The 7,622-nt window shown below is 45.5% G+C and overlaps 1 pseudogene; it reads right to left on the reverse strand.

The window, feature by feature from the left end:
• Nucleotides 1–52: 52 nt before the first annotated feature.
• On the reverse strand, nucleotides 53–2,840 carry LOC109377637 (potassium voltage-gated channel subfamily C member 2 pseudogene; annotated as a pseudogene).
• Nucleotides 2,841–7,622: the final 4,782 nt, after the last annotated feature.

Below are 7,622 nucleotides of genomic sequence, written 5' to 3' on the forward strand. Positions count from 1 at the left end.
AAGGAGTTGGGAGAAGTTGGAGCAGCAGGAAAGGGGGCGACTCTGGCCTTACCCGGGCCGCCCTAGACGAGTAGGGGTCCTCGAAGAGGGCCCACATGCGGGGCTGCAGCCTCCTCCAGCGGCCAGCGTGGCCGTCGGGGGCCCCCAGGCCCGCGGCGTCCTCGATGCCCAGCCTCCGGGCCGCCAGGTCCTCCTCGTCGCCAGGGTCGCCGCCGATGAGGTCGGGGGTCTCGAAGATGTCGAGCGCCTCCTCGGCGTCGCGGTGCTGCCGGTAGGTCATCCAGCAGCAGGGCTCCACGTCTGTCTCGTCGATGCCCCAGAAGGCCAGCTCCTCCTCGAAGAGCGGCCCGCACACGTCGGCTGGGCAGTGCAGCTTGCCCGTGCGGTAGTAGTTGAGCACGTAGGCGAAGACGCCCGGGTGCCGGTCGAAGAAGAACTCGCGGCCGCCCCCGGGGTGGTCGCCGCCGCGGGAACCGCAGCTGCTCACGCCGCCCTCGAAGCAGCCGCCCGGCCCGGGGGACCGCGGGGGCGGCCGCGGCGGTGTCGGCGGCGACAGTGAAGGGGGCGAGCGCGGCCGCGGGTCGCCCGCCGCCGTCAGGCAGTCGCCCTGGGGTTCGGAGGCGGCGAGCAGGGCTAGGCGCGTCCCGGGCAGGGTCTTGAGGGTGCTGCGGTAGGTTTCGTGCCGGGTGCCCCCGACATTGAGGATCACCCTCTCGTTGTTCTCGATCTTGCCCATCTCTGTGGCTCAGACATGACTGGGAAGAGGCGAACACAGCGCCCAGTTAAAGCTCGCAGACCGTCAGGGCTGCACCGTGACCCCTGCCCCCCGCCCGGCCCGGCGTCCCCAGAGGCAGGGCTGGCAGATAGGCCGGGGGCCCACGGCCCGCCCAGAGGGGGATCGGAGCCTAGCCCGTCCCCGCCGCCAGCCTCACACCTTGCCCAGGTTTCCCGTGAACCTAGGAGGTGGCGGTCCAAGTCTTCCTTGACCTTCCAGGACACCTTTTCCCCTGCCTCACACCTTCCTCCCGTCACTCTGATCTCCGCTCCATCATCTGCTCACCCTCATCCTCCCTCCCCTCCGTTCTTTCTCAAGTCTCACCTGCTCCCAGCCCCTACTCCCTTCCCCGCCGCCGCCGCCGCCGCCACTACCAAGCCCTCTCTTTCTCCCCCTCCCTTGCCCCTTTCTCTCCCCCTGCTCGGGCTCTTCTCTTGCACTCTGCTCGCCTCTTCGCCCCTACCCTCTAGCCTGGAGCCCATCCCTTCAGGCAGGGAGTTCTCTCCTAGGTGCAACTTGGTTGCACTGGCTGCTAGCACCCTCGGCCTCGGCCAAGAGCCCCCCCCTTGCACGCGTACCCTGGGTCAACTCTGGACTGCCCGCTGCTCCCTGGCGCTCAGGGCGTGCCCTGTGAGCGACCTGTTCTCGGTTCACCTCTACTCTCGCTCACAGACCGAGCAAGAAGACTGAACGCAGGAGTCAAAGAAAAAAAAAATCTCCCTGCTGCTGCCTTTCACCAAGGAAACCTCTGACCAATTTCCTGATACAATTTCCTTTTCACATTATTGTTGTTGTGGCCAATGTTATCATGACTTGGAAAAGGAAAAGACTGGGATCTATTTTTGAGAATATAAGTGATCAGTGCATCCCACCCCATCCCCCTTTCCCAAGAAAAACAAACGCCTTGGGGGTAGGGGGGTGTGTGTGTGGGGGGGTGCTTTCTAGGACGGGCGAGGGCCCGGGAAAAGCTGCTGGAGGCACACCCCCTGGATCCCTAGGCTGGAAGTCCTGGCTGACGGCGTCCCCGTTTCCATCCTCCCAGCCACCTCTCCCCAAGGTTTCGCCTCCACATTCCTCTTGTGGAACGGAGGCAGGGGATGCCTGCCTGTGGGGTCAGTATGTCCTTCCCAGCAACTCACCCCCTTTCCCTCCTGCCTCCAAATACCTTAACGAGACCGAGAGAAAAGTGGCTCTGGTTTTGGTTTCCGCGTGGACGAGGTTCTCTGGGCAGCGGGACTGAGTCCTGGTACCCAGCCGCGCCGCCCTTCTCCAACGTGAAACTACTTGTTGGTGTTTTCCGGGTACAGGCTGATGGGCGGCTTCTTTGGGCGCTGGGGTCCCGGAGACAGCCCCCTCCGGCCGCCTGCCTCTCTCCCCGCCTTCATTCTGCCAGCGGCGGGCTCGCCCCGCGCCAACCTCGGCGCCTAGAGTCACCATCGCGCAGGGCTGGGCAAACCATGGAGCTCGGGGCGGGTCCAGCCGGCGCTCCGCGACCGCGCCGCCGCGAGCGGGTAGATCGCCTGGCGGCGACTGGAGCGGAGCTAGCCGGAGAGGTCAAGAGCTGTCACTCTCTTGAAGGTGAAGTCACTCTGCTGAGATTTCGACCTGCAGATTTTGTTTCTTCCCCCAGAGCAGCCGCTGCTGGAGCTGCCCCTGCCGCACCACTCGCCATCAGCCACCGCGGCCAGAGCACAGAGCTCAGGAAAGGGTGGGTGGGTAGGTGGGTGGGTCTGGGGAAGCTATGTTGTACCAACCAGGTTCATCTATTTTTCTTCCGTGAAGCTCTAGCCTCACCCTCTCTGGAGCTTCTGCCTGCGTTATTTACACCCCACTCTCCACACCCTTTCTTTACCTGCTGCCCCACCCCTCCCAACTAGTGAGAGAGAGAGAGAGAGAGAATCTAAGACCAACCGCATTTGTTTTTTTTTTAAATGACAGCTGGTGGGAGAGAGAGATCTACTTACAGGTGACAAGGAAGTGTGGTTTCCTGAGTCTTATACATGGCTCTGGCTTGCTCTTTTCAGTCAAAAGGAGGTCTCCAGCCACTACATCATGGTTATATAAAACAAAACAAGTTTAAAAAGTTTATTCCAGGAACATGAGGCTCTAGGAAGTAAAAATTCAGGTTTCTTTATCAAAAGCGAAAAACACAAGCTCCAGATATCCAAGTACCAAAGAGATGATCTAATTTAAGCCAATTTCTTAAATTTGAGTTGGCCTTGTATCGGTTGTTTGCTAGGGCTGCCATAACAATGTACCACAAACTGTACTGTTTATAGCAAAAATACATTCTCTTACAGTTCTGGAGGCTAGAAGTTTGAAATTAAGGCATTGTCAGGGTTGATTCCTTTTGAGGGCTTTGAGGAGCGAAACTATTCTAAGCCTCTCTCCTTGGCTTGTAGATGGCTATCTTCTCCCTGTGTCTCTCCACATCATTTTTTCTACATGTAGACTGTCTCTGTGTACAAATTTCCATTTATATAAAAACACTAGATGTAATGATTAGGGCCCACCTTAGTGACTTCATTTTAACTTGATCACCTCTGTAAAGACTCGATTTCCAAATAAATTCACATTCCTAGGTACTGGAAGTTAGGACTTCAATAGCTCACTCTTTTTTTTGTTGTTGTTGTTTGTTTTTTTGGGTAGGGCAGTGGAAAGTTGGAATCCTGGGCAACAATTCAACCCATATCAGACTTCACCATCAAATAGAGTGTGTGTTTGTCTGTGTGTATATTTCTAGGAAGGAAGGAAGGAAGGAAGGAAGGAAGGAAGGAAGGAAACAGTAGGCACCTATTTCACGGGTATGTTTTGATAGGATTGAAGTCCACAGAGTAGGTAAATAAATAGGTTGTATGCAGGAGGAAATCTCTTTGAAAAACAGATACTGATATTGATGCTATGATCTGAAAAGAGCAAGAGTTATACTAATAAGAAAGTGTCAGCAATATAAAGGACTGCAAGGTGGGCAGTTAAATATAAGATCAAATAATTAAGTTTGGGAACTCATACTAGAAAAAGTAGAAAAAGTGCTACATACCTCACTGCTGTATATCACTACCATTGCTTTCGAAGTACTCCCCTTGGGAAGTTATACACCGACGCCAGTGCCTAGTCCACCCTTCATAGCAATTTTGGAACTCTTTTTCTGGAATAGCCATCAGGGCTGTCATCGTATTACCCTTGATTTCCTGGATGTTATCCAAATGTCTTCCTTTCAATATTTCCTTTATCTTCGGGTAAAGAAAGAAGTCTTTGGGGGCCAGATCAGGTGAGTAGGGAGAGTGTTCCAATACAGTTATTTGTTTACTGACTAAAAACTCCCTCACAGACAGTGCCGTGTGAGCTGGTACATTGTCGTGATGCAAGAGCCATGAATTGTTGGTGAAAAGTTCATATCGTCTAACTTTTTCATGCAGATTTTTCAGCACTTCCAAATAGTAAACCTGGTTAACTGTCCAGTTGGTACAATTATTCATAATGAATAATCCTTCTGATATTAAAGAAGATTAGCAACATCATTGCAACAAGTTCACAAACTTAATTGTCAGACTTAGTATAAGCAATTTGCTAAAGAAAACACCTGTAACAACAGTAAATAGTTAAACAAAATGAAGAATTAAAACATCTTCAAAAGGTCATTGATATCTGGGAAGCTAATACAAGAAAATATAGTATGTATACATGTATAAGAAATTTACTAAAAATATGATAGCAAATGTGTAATAATAACCTAAGGAACAGGTTTGTGACAATATAAATGTGCTTTACTAACACATGCAAAAAAGTGTAAAATTTAAATATTGAGGGAGTGATTCTAGTTTTGCACCATTATCAATCACTGAGGCATTTGTAAAAATCAGTAATAGTTAATTTGAATTGCCAGAAAATTTACAAAACATTTATATTCAAATTCTAACATGCATGCTTATATTGTCTAGATGGTTCCTTATATATCTTAATGTTGTAAATTCAATAGGGAGAATAAGGCATACAGTTTGCTTTAAAATAAACTAACAATAATAAGTGTAATAACAGAAGCATTTATACTGATAGGTAACATTTACTGAGCTTTAAATATATGCAAAATGCTACATAAATTATACCTTTTTAATTTAAATGGAGGAAATATTCACATTAAATTATAAGACTTCTAGAAAGATAACTCACACAGATGGCAGGAACCAATAATGAAAACCTTCAATTTGATAATATGAGCTTCTATTATGAAGGCTCTATAGAGAAACCAAAAAGAAGGGTGGAAAAGATGCAAAGGACTCATGGAGGGGAATGATAAAAAGATGTAATGAATCTATTTAAGTCTAAGCTTATATAAGCTATCTAGAAACAATCACTTTGACAAAAGGATCATCTTTTAGAAGAACTCAGACTTTTCTTGTTATTCATAAAGGATTAAATGTGAAATTAGAGAACATGTCAGATAAGTTTGAAAATAAGAATGTAAGATAAAAGGATGAGATTGCATATCACTGGAGAACAGAGAAAGCAATGAATGAAACAAAGTCTTTTTTTTTTTCTGGTCAATATGAGGGAAAGATCCTAAGACAAATATTCATCCTTAATTATATAAGACAAGAGAGAACAGAAAACCCCTCCAGCTAACTCCACTGATCCTGCTGTAAAAGACAAAAGTGAAAAGAAAAAGAAAGCAAATCTTTGAAAGATAACAATAGAAAGCTGAGGAGAAAAAAAGCAGCTGCAATGTCCATTGTCGGTCTGTGTGGAGCAAAGATTTAAAAGACCGTATGGACATTACCCCTTACAGGGAAGCAACTGAAATGCTGCTGCTTTTATATCCTTGAGTCAGCATCACAGAAGGCTACAGAAACCTAGCACTACATCACCACCAGAAATCTGGATTGATCTCATGAAGCCACATTGTGAATGTCAGAATGACATACTTGTAAGTTTAACATTTGAACAAATTACCTCTTTTAAAGTCCAGGGTAAGGATTTAAATAAAATCACCTTCAAAAAGCGATATATTTATAGACAAAATTCCTCTGCAGTACATTAAAAAATGGCCACAATTTCCTATTCTCTATTGACATGACCCATTATAAAGTGACTTTGCATCTTCTCCCAGCAAGTCTGACTCTGTACTGGCCGTGTAACTTGTTTTCACCAGTAGAATGAAGTGAAGTGATGTTGTACCAGGTCAAACCCTGGACTTTAACAGGTATTGAGTGCTTCTGCTCTCTCTCTCTTTCTTGGAACCCTACCCTGGTGCTATGAGAACAACCTTTAGCTGGCCTGCTTGATGATGAGATCTATCTCTCTCTCTCTCTCTCTCTCTCTCTCTCTCTCACACACACACACACACACACACACACACACACACACATCCCTCTTTGGTACAATGAGAAATAGTATTAGGAAACAAGTCAGGGGGCATAATAGAGTAAGGATTTTTAAAAAGTTCTCCCCAACAGCTAAAACATCTCTGTCTCTAGATGACAGCCAGCTAATCCCCCAAAGCAGAACTGCCTTGTTCTCTCTCATGCGTGTGTTAAGAACTGTCCATTCAAACATAGCCCAAATGCACTGACCCACAGAATCACGAACTAAATAAAAGACTATATTTAGGCTATCATGCTTTGGAATTATTTGTTATACAAGCTGATTCATCCTCTACATCCCCTTCATCTGAAACGTAAAAAACTGCACCTACTTACCTGCCCCCTTAACAATAACTAACATTTATATCATGTATTGTGAATTTGAAAAGAAAACCAATATATGATATATATTTTCCTCATTTCATGAACTTTTGAGAGGGAATATTTTACAGTGGTTAATTCCAAATTCCATGGGCCTTGGAGGCAGGTAAAAATGGAGTTCATCTTCTAAGTATCCCTCACGAGATGTCTGATCTAGAAAAAATTTGCACAACTCCTTGAGCCTCAGACTCCTCTTCTATAGAATAGGGACGATGACAGTATAGTTACTATGAGGGTTAAATGACATATGGTCAAGAAAAGGACATTGCTGGCATATTTTAGGCATCTACTAACAGTAGCTTCTATTGTCAAATGAAGAAAAACTCTCACCCCAAATCACAGTTAATATTGGGCAGATGCAGGACCATAACCTAGATCCTTTGATGGCAATCCTGACTCGTACCTGTTATTCCATACTGCCTTGTACAGAGGTCAAAACTAGTTCAAACATTAGATATCCCATACAGCTGCAATGAAACCAAAATGCCAGAATCCTTACAATAAGTCTGCATTCTTCTCAAATTATTTTAACTTAAAATATGTATATTAACAATCTTTTAATGACCTATTTTATTCAATACACTTTTTATACTACCCAACATAGTTACTTGAGACGATTATGATAAGATAGATATACATATAAAAAATTCATGGATTACTAATTTTACAACTTGGTCATTTGATGTGTAGAAAATACATATTTGTATTGGTTGTTGAGAGGCAGGGGCTAATATCCAGTATAGTAAATATAGGCATCTAGCCAATTTGAGTTTACTGTATATTTAGTAAATTAATGTCCATGAGGTGCTGAGAAAAGGCATTTTAAATTGAAGGAGGAAAAAACTTCTTAGTGAGTGTAGGATAATGTTGACTGATGAGCATTAAAAGCAAGAATTGAAAATGACCTTATTCATTATGAAAGATTCTGGGTCATAGCCCTCTGTACCAGTTATTCTTTTAAATAGTTGATGATGATAGATGATAGGTAGGTAGGTAGGTAGGTAGGTAGATAGATAGATAGATAGATGATAGATGATAGATAGATAGATGATAGATGATAGATAGATAGATGATAGATAAATAGATGATAGATGGATAGATAGATA

Source organism: Hipposideros armiger, unplaced genomic scaffold (assembly GCF_001890085.2).
Source record: "Hipposideros armiger isolate ML-2016 unplaced genomic scaffold, ASM189008v1 scaffold_1485, whole genome shotgun sequence".
Taxonomy (NCBI): domain Eukaryota; kingdom Metazoa; phylum Chordata; class Mammalia; order Chiroptera; family Hipposideridae; genus Hipposideros; species Hipposideros armiger.